The sequence below is a fragment of the Neomonachus schauinslandi genome, chromosome 14, assembly GCF_002201575.2.
Source record: "Neomonachus schauinslandi chromosome 14, ASM220157v2, whole genome shotgun sequence".
Lineage (NCBI taxonomy): Eukaryota > Metazoa > Chordata > Mammalia > Carnivora > Phocidae > Neomonachus > Neomonachus schauinslandi.
In genome coordinates, this window is record NC_058416.1 from 2380599 (window position 1) to 2398191 (window position 17593).

Consider the following 17593-nt stretch of genomic DNA (forward strand, 5'->3'; position numbering starts at 1 on the left):
CCCCTTCCCCCTTGGGCATTTTCTGGTCTGTTTTATGTGTGCCCTTTGCCTGCCCCTCGGGGGGAACTCGCACTCTCCAGCGGAGCCCCTGTTCGTGGTGCCAGGATCCACGCAAAGCTCCTCACCTGGGGCTCGCAAAGGCCAGGCTTGGGACACGCGGGAGCACCAGCCCCGCACTGAACCGGGGTCGGGGTGGATTCGGGCCAGCAGCCGTTTTGGACCTAGTCCCCAATGTGTGAAATGAGGCGTGGAGGCGATGTTATCTCAGGTCCCTCGTGGCCATGGCCGGTGAGGGTAGTTTCAGAGGCTAAGAGCCAGGAAAGGTTCAGAGAGCAGGGGTTCTGCGGCGGCCAAATCCGGCCTCGCCAGGCCGGCGCCGACTCTGCGCCCGGGTCCCCGCGCGTCCGAGGTGCTCCGCGTGACCAGGCGGTCCCCGAGGAGGTCCGGGTGGCGGGCGGCGCGGGGCGGGGCGGCAGGTGGGCGGGCTCCGACCGGCGGGCGTGTTTACCTGGCTCGCAGGAAGCCCGGGCGGCGGGGGCGGGAGGCGGGGTGCGCGCCGGGCCCTGGAGCTGCCGCCGTCAGTCATCGCCGCGAGCCAGCGAGGACGAGCCTCTGGCCCTGGCGGCCCGCGTCTCCCTCTACGGAAGGCGGCGCCGGCAGCTAGCTCCGGGACCCGGCTGCCCACGAGTGGGGCCCGGGCTGCGGAGAGGCGGCCTGGGACCCCGCGGCGCCCCTCGCGGCCTCGGAGCGGCGAGCGCGCGGTGAGTGATCGTGGCGGGGGCGGCCCGGGGCTTTGTTTCCGCGCCCCGGAGCGGGGACCGCGGGCACCTGGGCGGGACCCGGGTCGCGGGGCTGTCCTGGGCAGCGGCGCAGGTGGCGGGCAGGTGGCAGCCCGAGGCCTCCCTGCGAGTGGGTGGGCGCGGGCGTGGACGCCGGTGTGCGGCGGCGGGCGCTGGAACCCGACGGGTTTCCAGGTGTGGCGTCAGGCCAGGCGCCGAGGCCGGGTCTCCGGAAGAGCGCGCGGCCTAGGGGTGTCGGTGGGGGTGGGGTTTAGGGGTGGGAGGTGACAAGGGTCAGAAGAGGCGGCTCCGGGCGACATGGAGATGGGTGCTGGGGGCGAGCCGAAGGGCAGGCTGGGGGTCCCTGCCAGTTCGCACCGCTTGCTAATTCCACGCGCTGAGCCCCGCGGAGCCCCCCCCCGCCCCACCCCGGAACGAAGCAAGTTTCCCTTTGATCACTGGGGGGCGGTGACTGGAGACTCGCCTGGCTTCCGCCTTCGCGGGGCCTGTCTCAGCGCCAGCGCGCGCTGCCTGCAGCCCCTTGCAGCCGCCTGCGCCCACCTGCAGCCACCTGCGCGCCTGGCGCCTGTGACCTGGCGGCGCGCCCGCCCCTCCTGGGCCCGACGCCAGGGGTGGAGGCCCCCAGGGTGTGTATGTTCTGCCGTCACTGCGCTAGCCCCCCCCCCCGCCCCCCGCGGTGGCTCTGGGTCTGGTGGGATGCTGGTGGCAGCTCCAGGTTTCTTTCAGGATCCACTCTCGCCCTCTGTTTCGGAAGGTAGAGTGGGGTTTGCAAAACGTTTAAGTTTCTTTGGGGATCGCAGTAAGACTCTGGCAGGAAGTAGGCGCGTTCTGGTTCCTGTTCACTGTTTTCCAATTGCGACAACGTGAGAATCAACAACATGTGTGCACTTCAGCTCTGCATCCGTGGCAGGCGCATGAGGTGGCTAGGATGTATGCTGAGGGGTGTAAACATGGTTCAGGGGGGCCTCTGGCTGACCCAGCAAGGGACACCCACACTGGGCTAGAAAGAGTTTTTCAGAGGAAGGAAAGTGTAGGGAGCACCCTATCTAACACCTGTGGTTATTTGAGATTTTAACTCACCAGGGTCAGAGGGACATTTTACAGACCATGACCCACAAGTCGGGGGGTGGCTTGGGACGACAGGCTCACTGGCGGGTCACTTGTGGGTGGTGGCGGGGCCCCCTCGGACATTACTACCTGGTGCCCGGAGCTGGGGAACCTTGAACAGAGCAGCCCTTCTTGAAGGGTGGCCCAAGTGACCTGCCGGAGACCGTCAACCTGATAACATGTTTCTACCAGACAAGGAAAAGGGCCCATCAATAGTTTTAAGTGGAATAAACAAAAACCCGAAGGGAAGGAATCTAGTTAAAAATTACCATACAATGTTGGTTAGCAAGAACTCTCAAGAATTTAGCTATTCTGAAATGACTACTTTCAGTAATCGGAGTCGAACAAAATCTATTTGGTTCAGATCCACTTTGAAAATCTTTCTAATGTATTATCACACTTCTGCCCAAAGATGAGAAAGTTTAAGACAAGGTGCTTGCTCTGTGATTTGACATTGAATCGCTGCTCGGTGGTTTGTGAAGGTCGGGTCTTGCTGCCAAGTCCGCGGAGACAGTGACCGCACAGTGGTGGAGGATGTCATGGGAAGTGGAACTGGCAGCAGCCTGCTCTGTGATTTTCTTGCCACCTGAACTTTTTTAAATGTTAGTCGGATCGTGTGGTCACCAAGAGTCCGGTCAGGCAGTTCCACCTCTGGGTTGTGCATGCTGTCCTTTTCAGCTGCAGCCCACGCCCTCCCTTCTCCCTCCCCAAGCCCTTGGCACCACTCATCTTGTTTCCCAATTTCTGTAATTTCATCATTTCGAGAATGCTGTATAAACAGAGTCATGCAATATGCAACCTTTTTTGATCGGCTTTTTTCACTAAGTATAATTCTCTTGAGATCTGCTCAGTTGAGTATATGTTCTTTTTTTATTCCTGAGCAGTGTTTCGTGGTACGGAGGCACTGCCATTCTGGGTTTTTGTTTTGTTTTGTTTTAACCGTTCACTCTTTGAAGGGCACATGGATCGTTGCCAGTTTTTGGTTATTGTGAATAAAATTGTGTTGAACATCCACGTACAGGTTTTTGTGTGAGCATAGCTTTCATTTCTTTGGGAAGGAATGCCCTACAGTACAGTAAGGTAAGCACATGTTTAATTTTATAAAAAACTGCCTTTCTCTTTTCTAGGAGGGCTGCACTATTTTGCATTCCACCAGCAAGGTGGGAGTGACCCAGGATGTGCACAACCTTGACAGCATTTGGCACCATTGCTAGTTTTTATTTTAGCTGTTCTATCATGAGATGTATGGTGACATTGTGATTTTAATTTGCATTTCCCTCATGGAAAATGACGTTGAAGATTTTCATGCATGTATCTGCCATCTGTACATCCTTACAGTGAACAGCCGGTTCGTGTCTTTGCCCGTGTTCTAATTGGGCATTTGGTCTCGAAAATTCTTTCTATGTTCTAGACATTGGTCCCAGTGGTTGGCACTCATCTTATGAATAAAACCTTATTTTCCTTCTTTTATTTTCCTTCATTTATATGTCTTCCATCTTCTCCCCAGGGTTTTTGGTAGAGAGAAAGTTTTTCATTTTGACAAGATCAGTTTACTAATTTTCCCTTTCATGGATTGTGATGGACTTCTCTGCCTAGCCTGAGGTCCTGGAGATTTTTCTCCGGTTTTTTTTTTCTTTGTATTATACTGTTGCATCTTAGACCTAAGTCTGTGGTCCATTTTGAATTAACTTTTGTATAAAGTGTGAGGTGTAGGTTGAGGGCTTTTCATTTTGCTTTGGTTTATTATTGCCTAGGAGTATCCTGTTGCTCCTGGCCGGGCTGTTGTTGAACACAAGATCACTTCTCCCTTGAGTTGCTTTGCTCCTTTGTCAGACATCATTTCCACATATTTGTGTGGGTCTAGTTCTGGGTTCTGCATTCTGTTCCACCCATCCAGGTCTCTGGTGCCCGGAGCTGGGGAACCGGTTCCACCGGTTCCACACTCTGGCCTCATTACCTTAGCGGTACAATAAACCTTAACACTGGGTAGAGTGGGTCCTCTTACTTTGTTTTTCTTATTAAAATCGTCGTGACCCCTCCAAGTCCTGCACCTTTCCGCACAAGGGTTAGAATGGCCTTGTTTATGTCTACAAAACTTTCAATGGGATTTTGATTTCCTTTTAAATTAATTCACATTCCTTAAGAGTGAAGGGGTTAACATTTTCCAGAATAAAAGAAGGAGAATAAGGTTTTATTCATAAGTGATATTAACCAAATTGCATGCTCAGTTTTATAGTAGAGACAAATATAAAAAATATACCAAAAGGCAAGTAATAAAGGGGAAAAAACATGGGAAGATGGGCTAAGAGCACAGAGGAGTACAGAGGTGGGGAATAGGGTTTCTCAGTGTCTACACCCCCACACTTCTGCACACACACACCCCACCTGTTCACACCTGGAGTCCATGTGGGTGATGTTGGGGGCAGTGCTCCTTGACACCTTTGTCCTCAGGAGGTTAAAGCAGCATTCTGCACAATAAGAACAACCACTCTGTTCCGCAAGTGTTATTTTATTTTTTATTGCTTTATTAAGCAGGCTCCATGCGACGTGGGGCTTGAACTCACGACCCTGAGATCAAGACCTGAGCCGAGATCAAGAGTCAGACCCTTAACCATCTGAGCCATCTAGGCGCACCCCAAATGTTATTTTAAATAAGGTTTAATCTTCTGAATTTCTCAACCCATGGATTTATTTTTATAGGACACTGTTCTTTCATAATACGTGTATTTTCAGGACATATATAAAATCCATTAAAAGCCCTAGTTACTCCCCCCCTGCCCTGACACACATTTGTTTTCTAAAAGGACACAGACAGACAGACTAATGGTGCCCTTAGGGCTCTGGAGGAAGGCTGCACATCCCGATGGGGAAACCTGGCCATATGCCTTCTCCGCAGCTCCTCAGCTACCCATTGAGTCCAGCAGTGTCCTGTCCCTGGTTTACACGCAAGAAGCCCGAGTTCTCGGGGGGAGCAGGCCTGTCGAGTGACATGTGTAAGGTCTGAGAACACATGTCAGGAATCTCTGGTCCTTTCAGGCCCCCCAGAGCTCATCTTCACAAGTCAGAGGCCCCCGGATCAGGGGATGGAGCTGCCCTCACACTTCCCAGCCACCCCTGAGTGGTGCCCCCAGGCCCAGGAGCGGGATCCTCCCTTGTCCCTGGAAGGCCACATGAGCCCCTGGGGAGTGCTCAGAAACCAGGGGCCTTTGCCAAACAGCTCCTCTTGGAAGGAAAGAATTACATAGGAAAACAGTCAGATTTTTCACCTGCAGGAACTTGAGAACATCTCTCTTGATGGTGATATGACACACCACATTAGGAGGAACACTGGCTTTGAAAAGGGGTCAGTGGCTAACGATGGTTAGAAGGACGGCTGCGCCTTCCAGAGCGTGAGGGAGGTTTCTCTGAGGCCTGAAGCCACAGCCTTCTTACAGGAAATGAGTTTCTGCTCGGAGCCCCTTGGCTGTTTTTCTTGAGGGTGACATGCTTTTCCTTGGTATGTATTGCAAATTCGAAAACAAAAATAGTTGCAAGAGCTGTTTAGTACATTGTATTAAATGCAGTGGTTTTTAACAGCATGCGGATTTTGACTATGTGGTAATGAAGGCTTGGATTTGGTTTATATCTCCCCAGTTTTAAAACCATCTAGCAAACAGTGAGTAGTGATGATGCTTCGTTTGCAAGCAGACGTGACTTGGTTGTACTTGCACGCTGGGTTTTGTTTTGATCGGTGGTCAACATTCAGTGCCGACCATCTTGACGTTTTGTGCACTCTGAGCGCTCCGCTGCTGGGGCCCACACTCGCTCGTGGAGCCACGTCCCACCCTGCAGCCTGGGGCCTGCGGGGGACAGAGCTGTGGCCCACAGCTGTGCTGCCCACTCGGGGACCTGGCTCCCCGTCTCCACCACCCCGTGGCTCCCCATGTCTCCAGCACCCCGCGGCTCCCCGTTTCCCCCACCCCGTGGCTCCCCATGTCTCCCCCACCCCGCGGCTCCACCACCCCGCGGCTCCCAGCTGGAAGCAGCAGGGCAGTGACTTCTGAAAGTGGGGCTCCCTGAGACATGGCCCTACTGGTGTGATGTGCCTTCCTGCAGTGATGTTTCTGGAAATTCAGAGAATGACTCCTCTGTATTGCAGTTAAATCGGGCGAGGGTTTGGTTTTTGTCAGAGGCGGTGGTGAGCATGGTGGGCCCAGTGTTGTAAGTACGGGGAGGGCCCCCGATGGCCTGGCCCATCGCTGGATAGCCGCCTTGCGCAGGTGGCGTCCCTGCCTTGTGGGGTCAGGGTCGTGGGACCCCCCCGCCCCAGGGCACCGGCCTGGCCACATCCCACCCTCCCCTCCAGTTAGGAGTGCCATACAGCATAGCTCCGTCCGCAAAGACCATGCAGACACAGGAGGCCACCTCCCCACTAACCGCCAGCCTAAAGAGACAGGAAGAAAGACTCACTGGGATGTAACCCTTCCTTCCAGAGTCTGATCTGGAAACCTAGAGGCAAAACGCACACAGAAACACCTCCCTGCATCTGTTTAGATGGCTGGGGGGGGGGGCACGAGTGGCGTGGTGGCAGGCTAGCCAACTCCCCACCAAAGCGTCTGGCACGGCCGGCCAGCCCGACGCCGTGTCTTCTCACGAGGCTGCGGGACAGGACGGGCGCCTGTTTGCCCTGGGGTGGTCTGCCAACCACCTGCATCATTTCATCTGGAATTCTTATTAAATGCAGAGGCCTAGGCCCCCATTTCTGGCACACGAACCACAGTCTTGGGGATCGGGCACGGGGATACGTATTTTAATGAGCTCCCAAGTAAACTCCGAGGACCCCTGCTCTAAGTGGAAGAGGGGACGGGTGACACCTGCCGGAGTGTGTCATGTCTACACGGGGCTATCCCGTGCATGCACGTGCTCACAAACATGCGTTTGAATAAGGTCAAAATCTGTGCGTTTCACTGATAAAATGACTTTATGTTAGAAGGAGTGACTTATGGAAGATAAAATTCTATACTTTTATACTTTTATTTGTATCATTATGTTTGTTGCTCTTTCCACATTCAGAGAATAGCATCGTTGTTCTGCCTGGTAAGTGTGAGCATCTTTGACAACGATGCTCGTATCCTTCATCCATATTCTCCCGTATCCTTGAAACCTAACATTTTTGCTAAACTTGCTATGAAAACAAACAGTACAGAGCTAGGTTGCAGGCTTCCCAAATACGGCAAATGCATGATTCGTTTTTTAAAATCCATTGACTGTGATGTGCGGAATGCTCCGCTCTGGGAGTCTAGGTACACCAAGGTAAAATGGGTGTAGCTCTTGCCTGAAGGGCCCCTCCGTGTTATTAGGGGCCTTAGAAGCGCACAGACAGGTTTCCCTCCGCAAAACGTCTGCTCGAGGCCCTGTGCTGCATGCAGACAACTATGCAGTGGGGGGGCCACCCCGCGGCGGGAAGGAGACGAGGTAGTGCTGTGCAGGGAGGTGGGCTCTTCCCTGGACCCGGTGCATTCCTCAGGCCTCCCCCCTCCCCCAGCAGCCCCGTCCTGCTCCCCGTGGCCCCCTGTCCTGCTTCTTTACAAGCCTGCTCATTCCCAGGTTGTCTGTCTCCAAGATGCCCACCTTCCCTGCTCAGCTTTTAGCAACAGTGGCTCCGATCTCTGTTTTGGGAGCATTTTGCTTACAAGGTGCTTAAATGTTCCATCATGCATGTGCGTTCTAGGAAACTTAAAATATGGTTTACGTGCCTTGGTGTCATCGACATAGAGTGTGGGGCTCGTATCTGTTGCATCCACAGATGGATGAGTTCTGCTGAACCTAATCATCATCGTACAGCTGATGCATAGCAGGGTCTGGACTTTACAGAAGGAATACGCCCGAGTCTGTTCTTTATCAGTTCGAAGAATGTGGGACATGATTTATTTGGCTTACTGTGCTGCCGTAGAAGATCAGATAAATTAAAGCAGGAATTTAATAAAATAAATATGATGCTTATATTTTAGGACCTAGGTTTCTGTTTGTGTCTGTGTGTGTGTGTGCGTGTGCGTGTGTGGGGGGGTGTTGTGGGGGTGCTCTGGTTGTTTTTATTCTGGTTCTTGTGGTGTCTGAAAATGTAATAACCTTGGAATAGAGGAGACCAAGGATTTATGAAGTGTGAACACCAGCTGCACTTGTCTTCCCAGAAATATAAAGAGGATAAATCAAATGTCAGAGGCAGGCAGAATGCATCTGCAGCTTCCATACATCATGTTATATTGCTCTCTGAAAGGTGGTATCGTCCCAAAAGGAAGATGATGATTCTTTTATTCTGTCATTATTTCCATATGTCGGGACTTACTTTGGAAGAGAGAGGGATTTAAACCAGATATTGAAAGCTGACCTTATTTATTCCTGACTGGTGGTGGGGAATTGTCTTGTGAAGGGAGACGGAAGTGCGCAGACCTGGCAGAAAACTTCTGAAAATGCAGGGAAATGTCACGGTTAAAGCCACATTAGGTAACAGTCCTAACGCTAAATGGAAATATAAATATACAAATACGCATTTACAGAGGGTTAGCAACACCTGAATAAAGTGTGCTATAGGAAAAGTACATTTTAATGTGAAGGTAGATTAAAACTTGGACAAAATTTCAAACCAGTCCAAAAAAAAAAAAAACCCAATTAAATTCGCTCGTGCAGATAGAGAAGGTCCCAGGTGGTGGTTTCGTGAGGATTGCTGTGACCCAGTCATCTCAGAGCCTAAATCTCTGAGACTGAACTTCACTTGCTTTCATGACATGGGCTCAGACAGGAATTTGAAAAATGTACCCTGGACTCAACCCACAGGGTTCACCCCTGACCTCCTTCAGTGAGTGACACTTCATGACCATGACACCTGTCATCAGGTGGGAGCCGGAGGGTGGCTGCTCTGGGCTCCAAATCCCAGTATCTCCCCTTCCTCTTCTTAGTGTCGTCTTCCTGGTCACTTGCTCTGGAGTACTCTGCACAGACCAAGCATGGGTTTCATGACGAATCACAGGCATTTGGTAGTGTCTGGTGGAGGCCTAGGGAAGGCAGACGTGACAATGTGCAGAGGGAAAAGCAGGTGAAGCCCAGGCCCCACACGGTGCCCGTGGGCTTCAGGGAAGAAGGAAAAACACCAAGCCGAGGTCTTAGTGCAGCTAAGTGCAGTGGGCCTGACTCGTGCATAGATGGTCCCTACTGAGTTTCCAGCCCAGGGAGCTGGGCTGCCCTCCACCTGGAGGCCAGTCAGCTGCGCCAGGGACAGCTTGGATTGACCTGGTCTCAAGTGTTTCTATTTAACAACATTTGGACAAACGTTTATGAAAGTATAAGCTCTAAATTAGCACCTTGAACAGGTAATTAACTCAAGTATAACACCCCCCCCCCCAAATCTACTAGTGAATTGTTTCTACCTGTTGTAACCCAGACCTGGTGTAGCCAGTGATGGGTGAGCTGAGCGCAGGTGCATGCTTCCTTGACCCCGGGTCCTCCCCGCCTTCTGAAGGGCAGAGTCCCCGACTCCATGCTGGATCCCCTTGTCGGCCTCATAGGAGTCTGCGTTTGCCCTTGACCACGGCTTCACGCAGCGCGTGTGGGGCAGGCGGCTGCCCCTGGGCCCCCAGCCACGGGCTCTGCGTCCAGTACCAGGGCATCCACAGCTGGTCCCCGTGCAACCAAGCATCGCAGGTTTCAGTCTGGAGCTGAGGGCAGGGACCTGGGACAGCCCAGCCATCTAGCCCCACTTCCTGTGTGCAGGGTCCTCGGTTCCTTCTGAGCAAGGGCTTCCGTGTTCAGGGGGGACTCTGCCCCTAGAGGAGCCTTCAGGGCCCCAGGTCTTCAGCTCTCCTCTTGGTGCCCCAGGCTGGACGGACCTCGGCGGCTCCGTCCAGCTCTGCCGGTCCTGCCGGCCACTCCCACCCCTTGGGCTTCCCCATGGTTCACGTGTGGCTCCAGTTGGGCGTGATGCCACAAACCAAGGACGGGTCTCCAGGCACGGACGTGCTGCTCGTGAGTGTGTGTGTGCGTGGGCAGGTGAGCACATGTGGTTGGTTGGGGTGGAGGGGCTAGCTTCATGGTTACTTCCGTTTGCTCCCAGTCACTTAACGGGAATTTACTGAGCACCTCCTATGTACCGGTCGCTGCCATGGCGCTGGGGACAGAGCAGTGCACAAACGAAGGGCCCCACTTTTGTTGTAGGGCCGTTACACCTGCTCCACCTGAGGACAGAGGTGTGGCGCGGGCTTCTCTTGCCTGTGTGTACCCTGTCTCACTCTGTAAGGGGTTTGAGGCAGATGTAGATTAGGTCAGGTCTGAGGACGCCCCCCTCAAAGCGACAGGCTGCAGAACACCTGCGGATGTCGTCCTAGCGTCCTAGAACTCGGAAGAGGGAGAGCGAGAGCATGCGCGTGTGCAGGGGCGTGCAGGGGCGTGTGCACACTTGTGTGGGTGTGATAGAGCCCGGCTCCTTTTGCCCTGCTCCCTCGCTGCTCCTTCTGGTGCCGAGCAGACACTCCAGGAGTGAGTTTTCATAGCACCTCGTCCTGGACTGGGCCTCTGGCTTCAGGAAACCAGCTGTCACAGTCTGACAGGACGTGGGCGGCTTTGCTTAATCCTTGTCGGGGAATGCTTATGTCGTAGAGATGCTGCGTGTGCAGAGCCGGCGCTCTCTGAAGCAGAGTGCTCTCACCGGCGGCTGGGCCCCAAGCCAGCCTCCTCCAGCCCCTCGCTTCCCCAGAAGGACGGCAGGTGGGGCTCCAAGAGGCCAGCTGACCCATCCAAGGCTGCCTCGCTGCCGGAGGCAGATGGGATGGGAATCCTGGTTTGCCGCCCCATGCCCATTTTCTCCCACTCCGTCATGCCCTTTTGCTCTTTTAGGTCGGTTCTACTCTGTCTTTAGATGTTACCACGCCTTGTTTAAATTCTGCAAAGGGGGTCAAATAAGAAATGCTGTAATTTGTAAGGACTATGAAGGGTTGAGACACGTTATTATAGTATTACAGCAGTGCGTTAGGTAAGCACTGGGTATCCTATAAAAGGGCCATCCTGGGCAATCTTGATTTTGATGGAGCAAGAAAATCATAAGGCCTCAGCTTAGTAGTACTAAATCAGTGCCTTCTGAAAGGATATTGATCTTTTTAAGCCCTAAATATACCATTTAGAAACCAAATGCCGGGCAGAGCCTGCATGGAAAGCTCAAATTCAGGATGTAAGCTTTCGGCAGTCTCGCGTTCATAATGTGCTTGTTGTACCTTCGGCGTTTGTTATATAATTACTCATTTAAATGTCATTCTCAGTAAGATTTAAAAGGGACTTCATTGCATGATGTATTCCTGCAAGGCTTCGTTCTTTACTGTTGCTCCGCGGTGGTTTTCACGCGGAGGGGTGTGAGGAACTGCCACTGACGTCTTTTGCACCACGAGAGCAGATGCAGTAAGGCGTGGAGTGGGGGAGAGGTGCCCCCTCTGGCCTTTGGATGGAGCTCTTTTCTTTAATAAATGCAAGATTCAACGCATCGAGAAATCCTTTCTTAGAAGAAATGAAGTGCCTTGTCCGGGTCCCCCGGTCAGTTCAGGGCCAAGTGGAGCTGGAATGCTGGAGATGGTCTTCCGTGAGGTTGCCGCATGCGACCTGGGGTCACCCGACCTCTCCCGGCCTCCGAGCTGCATCATCTGTAAGATGAGTCCGCGGAGCGGGGAGAGGATGAAGAAGCGATGCTCTGAAATGTGCAGATAGCGCCCAGCTCGTGGTAACCCCGTCGCATGGGCTTCCTGACACCAAACCCACAGCCCCTGCCTACCATGACCTCCCACTCTGCTGGTACCCATCCCCCTCCCCTTTCTGTAAATATAACTGTCACCCTTTCCCTTGTGTCTCAAGAAGTGCAGACTCACCCCCGGGGGGAGCGGCAGGGCCCCCGGGAAGCCTCCGACCGTGTCTCCGGTGGGACCGTGATGGGCTGATGACCACGCGGAGCGCTATTTTCCCTGATTGGAATCTGGAAGATTCTGGAAAGAAGTCACCCAGTACCATGCTGCGTGCCTGGTGAGACCTGCTGTCTCCCGTGGGGCCACATGGATAGGGGTTGGGGATTTGAATCTGGACAGTTTAGATCAACAGTTCTGGGATTCAGGTGTTTTCTGTGTTTTCAGAAAGAAACACAGGTTGGGTTTAGTTAAGACTCAAATGATACTCTTTGGGCCCCAGGCCACTTAGAAACCTATGGCCGGAGCCGATGCATTTCCTCCCTGTGCGTAACCGTCAGGAGCCGTCACGCCCGGTGTCAGGGAATTTATGAGTTGTTCTGGAGGTGGGTGGAAGTATGCTCTGAGTCGAAGGCACATTGTTTTGTCCTTTGATCACTAGCTCTGGCCCCGAGCCGTGCGCAGTGTGTGCGTTTCTTCTCACTGCCACGGACCGTGCGCTGAGTCACGTGGCCCTCGTGGACCTGTGGTCATGGCGTAGGTGAGCCTAATTACCAGAGCTGGAGTTCTGAGCTGAGTGGCGTGCACATACCTACCGGGGAGATGCCATCCTCATGAGTCCCTGCCACGGCTCACGGGGGAGATGCCATGGAAGACAACCCGTGGGCTGGTCACAGAAGGCCCCTGCTGGGGTTTGTTACCCTTGACCGACGGTTCCTATCTTCAGGTGCTTGTCAAATATTAACCAGCTGTTTCCACAACACCTGCAGGAAGTCACATTTCCCATCCCAGGTTCACGGATATGGAAGAATGCGGGCCCAAACCCTCTGAGCAAGGCAGGAGAGCGTCTACAAGAAAGGGCATGCCCTGGCCACCCCCTGTTACGCTCCAGGTACTTCCACTCTGAAGCCGCCTGCCCGCCTCGTTCCAGCTGCCGGGCTCCTGGTGTGGGCAGCTTGTGCCCGGCCTACCCTTTGGAGCCTCCCGGGAGCCAGTGGGACGCAGCATTCCCTCGAGGTGACCGAGTCGGCCACCAGGACCGCCAGGTCTCCAGACCCCCCACCCGCCGAGGGAAGGGTGTGCCCAGTGCGTCTGAGCAGAGTCTCTCCCCACACATCAGAAAGGCCGGTCTCGACGTGACTTCGGGCCTGGCAGGCTCCTAGGGTCCTAGGAGCGAGGCCAGCGTCCTATGACTTGTTTATACAAGGAGAGGTTTTTCTGTCCCTGTAAGAGCTGCAGAATGTTAACATCTTACCCAGTCATAGGATCGTGAATGTGTGAGCAGACAGTTGGGAAGGTGGACGAGCTGCCCTGTTGTCTGCCTCTTCCTCCCTCCAGCAGAGTACTCTGTGGCAGGGAGGTCGCCGCCCCAGGCTGCGTCCTCACACTCACTGCGGCCCTGCTCTGATGGTGCTTTACCTACCAGCCGACTCGGGAACAGCAACCTCCAGGGATTGCAAGCAGATGTCCGCAAGCACGTTTTTCTGCAATTCCATAACTTCCCTTTCAAGTGGTTTCCGACGACGTTGGGGCAGGGCTCTTGGGAGCTGGAGACCACCTTCGGTCTGATAAGCCTGAGGGAACAGGCGTGGTGACGACGACGACGAGCGTGGGGTATTATCTGACGCCTTAAGGCGGAATTGTCCGTACCCCCAGAACCAGCAGCCAGCTCTTCTCAGACGCTCCTGGGGGGGTCTGGATGGAGCTGGGTTTTCCGTCGATGTCGTCAGGGCCGCAGCTGATGCCGAGTCCTGGAGACCAGGGAGGCCAGCCTGCAGCTACCGCTCCAGACGGCCTTGCTCACCTCCGCTGGGCTGCCTCTTAGGCCCACAGACCAGGGACTGAGAAACTGCAGATGTTCATTCTCAAAGGTCTAGACGCCCCAGGCCCAAGATCAAGGTGCTGGCAGATTCGGCGTCTGGGGCGGACCCTCGTGTGTGTTCATGGATGGTGTCTTTTTGCTGTGACGTCCCCTGGAGAAGGGGCTGGGAGCCGGGTGGGGGTCTCTCCTGAGGGCACGAGTCCTGCCCTCGTGACCTCCCACAGGCCCCCGTCTTGCTGCCATCACGCGGGGTCAGTGCTTCAACGTAGGAATCGGGGAGGGGGAGGCACAGACATTCGTCTGTAGCCCAGGCTTTCTGGGAACTCAGTCCTCTGCGGAGCCTGCTCGTCCCCGACCTGGTCTAGACTCGGTCTAGAAATGGATGAAGGCTCACCCACGTGGCAGCGTCAGTCGTCTCAGCTGAGATGACTCATCTGCCGCAGGATGGTCCTGACCACAGCCGATTCGTGGTGTTCTGTCTCTTTCCTGTCACACTCGGACTCCACTCACAGCCTCCCTTACCTCAGGGCCTTTGCACACGCTGTGCCCGCCGCCCTCCGCCTCCTCCCTTCTAAGAGCTCCTGCTTCGGAGTCTGCGGCAGCTCTGCCCTTTTCCCTGTGTGTTAGTTCCCTGCCATAGCAGAGGGCCACAGACTGGATGAGTGCCAACAGAAATACATTCACCCCAGTCTGGGCCCCAAGTCCAAAATCAAGGTGTGGGCAGGGCTATGCACCCTCTGAAGTTTCCAGGGGAGGATCCTTCTTTGCCTTGCAGCTTCAGGTGGCCGCCACTGTTCCTCGGGGTCCCCTTGCTTGTAGACCTGCTGTGTCTCTGTCCACACCAGTCATTGGAGTAGGGCCCACCCTAACCCCCTATGTTCTCCTCCTAACTTCATTGCACCTGCAAAGACCTTATTCCTAATCAGGTCACAGGCACTGGGGGTTAGGCTGTGCACAGATGTTTGGGGGGACAAAATACAACCCCTAACCATGGGAAGGGCCCTTTGACCTCCAGGGTCAGGGTCATGCGCCCCTCCCAGCACAGTTATTATACTCCATTTTACACGTGTGCTCTGGTTGAGCTCCCATACCTGCCTCTAAGTGTGTGAAAACGGAGAGCGTATTTATATGGGCAAAGAGTAAGGAGTCAGGAGAGATGTTATGCAGTCTCCGTTGGGGGGAAGTCAGGTGGAGAAGCTTTTAAATTGTTACCATTACTGTGTTTTCTAGCTGCTTCTGAGATAGTGAATTTTAAAAACGGTCTTCAAAGCAGCAAAACGGCATGGTGGTATTTGGCTGTCACTGCCCCCAGATCTGAACTTCCGTGGGAGACCGCATGTGAGCACCCCCTGCGCAGGGGGAGGCAGTGGCTAGGTGTGTGTGCGGTGGTCTGCGGACCCCGTGGGCCCGGGAGGGGCTGCTGTCTGAGTGCTTCTCCTGGAGCAAGAATGAGTCATCAGCTGGGAGAGGAAGTGGAAGGAGGTCTGGAGCACTGGGGAGCTTCCCGCGAATGACATCAAATGGGAGAACACGGCGGGAGGGTGGGGATTGTCACTGGACCGTCCCGAGACCCGCCTGCTGTGGAAACTCAGAGTCAGCCCAGTGAGCCTGCCTCCCGGTCCCCGCCTCCTTCCTCCTTGGGACAGTCTGTCCACGCGCACACCAGCGTCCACACACCTAGTTCCCGTCCCCGTCATGCTACTTCTTGAAGTACTTACAACTGAATCGCTTGAACCTCCGCATTCCCACCTAGGTTCCTGTAAGCTTTCCCCTGGCTAATGAACGCGTTACCTGTTGTTCGCCGCTGGATCCCCGGCACCTGCCGTGAGGTCTGGCCCGCCAGTGGCCATTTGAATGCTCTTGATTTCCCTCTGTACTTAGTTTTCCACTCTTCCTGAAAAGAAACCACTGAATTCCAAATGCCTTTCCCGGTCAGGGCCCCTCTTGTGCTGTTCCCAGTATTAATCACCAGGGGAGTCCGTTACTTGCCCACTTCCCTCCCCAACCTCTGCCATGACCCCTGGGGGCTGTGGAGTCTCAACGTGGGGAGTCAAGGAAAAGGAAGCAAAGTCCGGTTCCTGCCGGCGTGCCGCCAAGCAAGGGGCTACACCAGCCGGCCGAGGGGCTGACGTCCACACCCCGGTAGCACCAGTCTCAGCCAGTTAGGACAGCTTCCAAGCAGTCCGTTCATCTGCATTCCAGGTGTATCTGAATTTGTTGGTAGTCTGTGGGGAGCAAAAGCTCCCCTTGGCTGTGACAAAGCCTGGCCACGTGCAGCACAGTCCGGAACACCTTGGTCTTCAGGATCGCAGGCGTCCCACGGAGGACGCGGCTGCGCTGAGGAGCAGCTGTGGGGCCGGCGCCGAAGCTTCTCACCAGAGTCGGTGGGTTGAATCTGAGGGTTTGTCATGGCACTGTGTCCAAGGGCAGGACTCGCAGATCCTTCCCAGTGCTGTGTGGGTGCGGCCGGGCGCTGTGGAGACAGTCCACCCTTTCCCACGTCTTACACATTTCACGGTGTGGCTGTCCTGTCACCTGACTCTCCCAACCCCCTGATCTGATAGGTCAGGCAGGTGGGAGCCAGGCTGAGTTCAGCTGACTTGCTCAAGGTCAGATGGGCAGGTGTCTGTCCCCCCTCAATGCTGTTGTCCTCCTAAACAGCAAGCTTCTGAACTTAAGAAAGCTCTCCCTTCCCCCCACCCCTTCTTCTGTGAGATGGCTCAAAACCCTTACAACAGGGGCGCCTGGGTGGCTCAGTCGGTTGAGCGTCTGCCTTCGGCTTGGGTCATGATCCCGGGGTCCTGGGATCGAGTCCCGCATCGGGCTCCCTGCTCAGCGGGGAGCCTGCTTCTCCCTCTCCCCCTGCTCTTCTCTCTCTCTCTCTGTCAAATAAATAAAATCTTTAAAAAAAAAACAAACAAAAAAAACCCTTACAACACTCACTCTCCAGACTGCGAAGCCTTCAGACTTTCATTGGGAAACATCAAACCCGACCCTGTTTGCTCTGAGCGGACTTCGGGAAGACTGTGTGGCTTCACCGGGTTGGGTGGGGAGGCCAGCGGCTTTCTCTTCATGTTCCGTGTGCCATGTTATCGGACACATGTGTGGCGTGTGCCTGGAGCACCACACAGTTGTCGGGGGGCACGGAGTCCAGGAAGCTGGGGTCTCTGAGGTTAGCGGCCTTCCTGTGCAGGGGAGAGGGAAGGGGGGCTGCTCTCCAGGGAGTACCTTCTGTCTGTGGTTAGAAGTCCCAAAAAGGAAATGAGGCCGCCCCTTTGGAAATGTCACTGCCTCCTGTTTTATTACCTTTATTCGGGTTCCCCGTTCCTGAGCTACCCTGACTACACTCTGTCAGTCTAAGTTCTGCAGTTTTCCCCTCAATGTCCAGCCCACAATTCAGAGGTCAGATAAGCCTCTTCTGTGCAAGTGCGTAGATCCACAGTCTTTCGCTTGCTTTCCATTCCCCTAGAATCTATAGTTGGACCACCTCCGAAATACGACACACTCATGTGTGCCTGCTGGTTCCTCAGTCAACACGAGCGACTGATCCACTCCATGGCTGGGATCCCTGGGATCCGGATGTCCAGTCGCGCAGCACGTGTCCTCTGAGCGTCTCCTGGGTGCCCCTGCTGGACCCCAGTGACCAGGTGCTTCCTTCGGACCCAGGACCCAAGGGAAGTGGGAACGGTAGTGCTGATAACAACCAAGTCTGTTGACCTTTAGAGTCTAGTGAAAAGCAAAAATTCCATGAATGGTTAATGGCAAAGTACATTTAATTGATTCTAAAAAGATCAAGAAAGCAAAAGTTACCACCCTGCTGGGATTTTTAAATCCTGAGGCCATAAGTACATGTTAATAGTCTTCTCTGCTGGGAATGACCCACAGATTCTGGCGGGTAGATTTTAGCAAATTCACTGGGGGCTCAGTGCTTCACCCCCCCTCTGGCCAGAGTA

At 54.4% G+C, this 17593-nt stretch overlaps 1 protein-coding gene across 2 annotated transcripts in view; it reads left to right on the plus strand.

Moving 5' to 3' along the window:
- The first annotated feature begins 535 nt into the window (after positions 1-535).
- The window catches only part of LOC110576908 (myelin basic protein), a 111035-nt gene continuing 93977 nt past the window's right edge, over positions 536-17593 (plus strand). For both annotated transcript variants that reach the window (XM_021686167.2, XM_021686165.2), the window contains exon 1: positions 536-761. The gene's annotated coding sequence lies outside the window, so the exon portion shown is untranslated. The remainder of the gene's footprint in view (positions 762-17593) is intronic.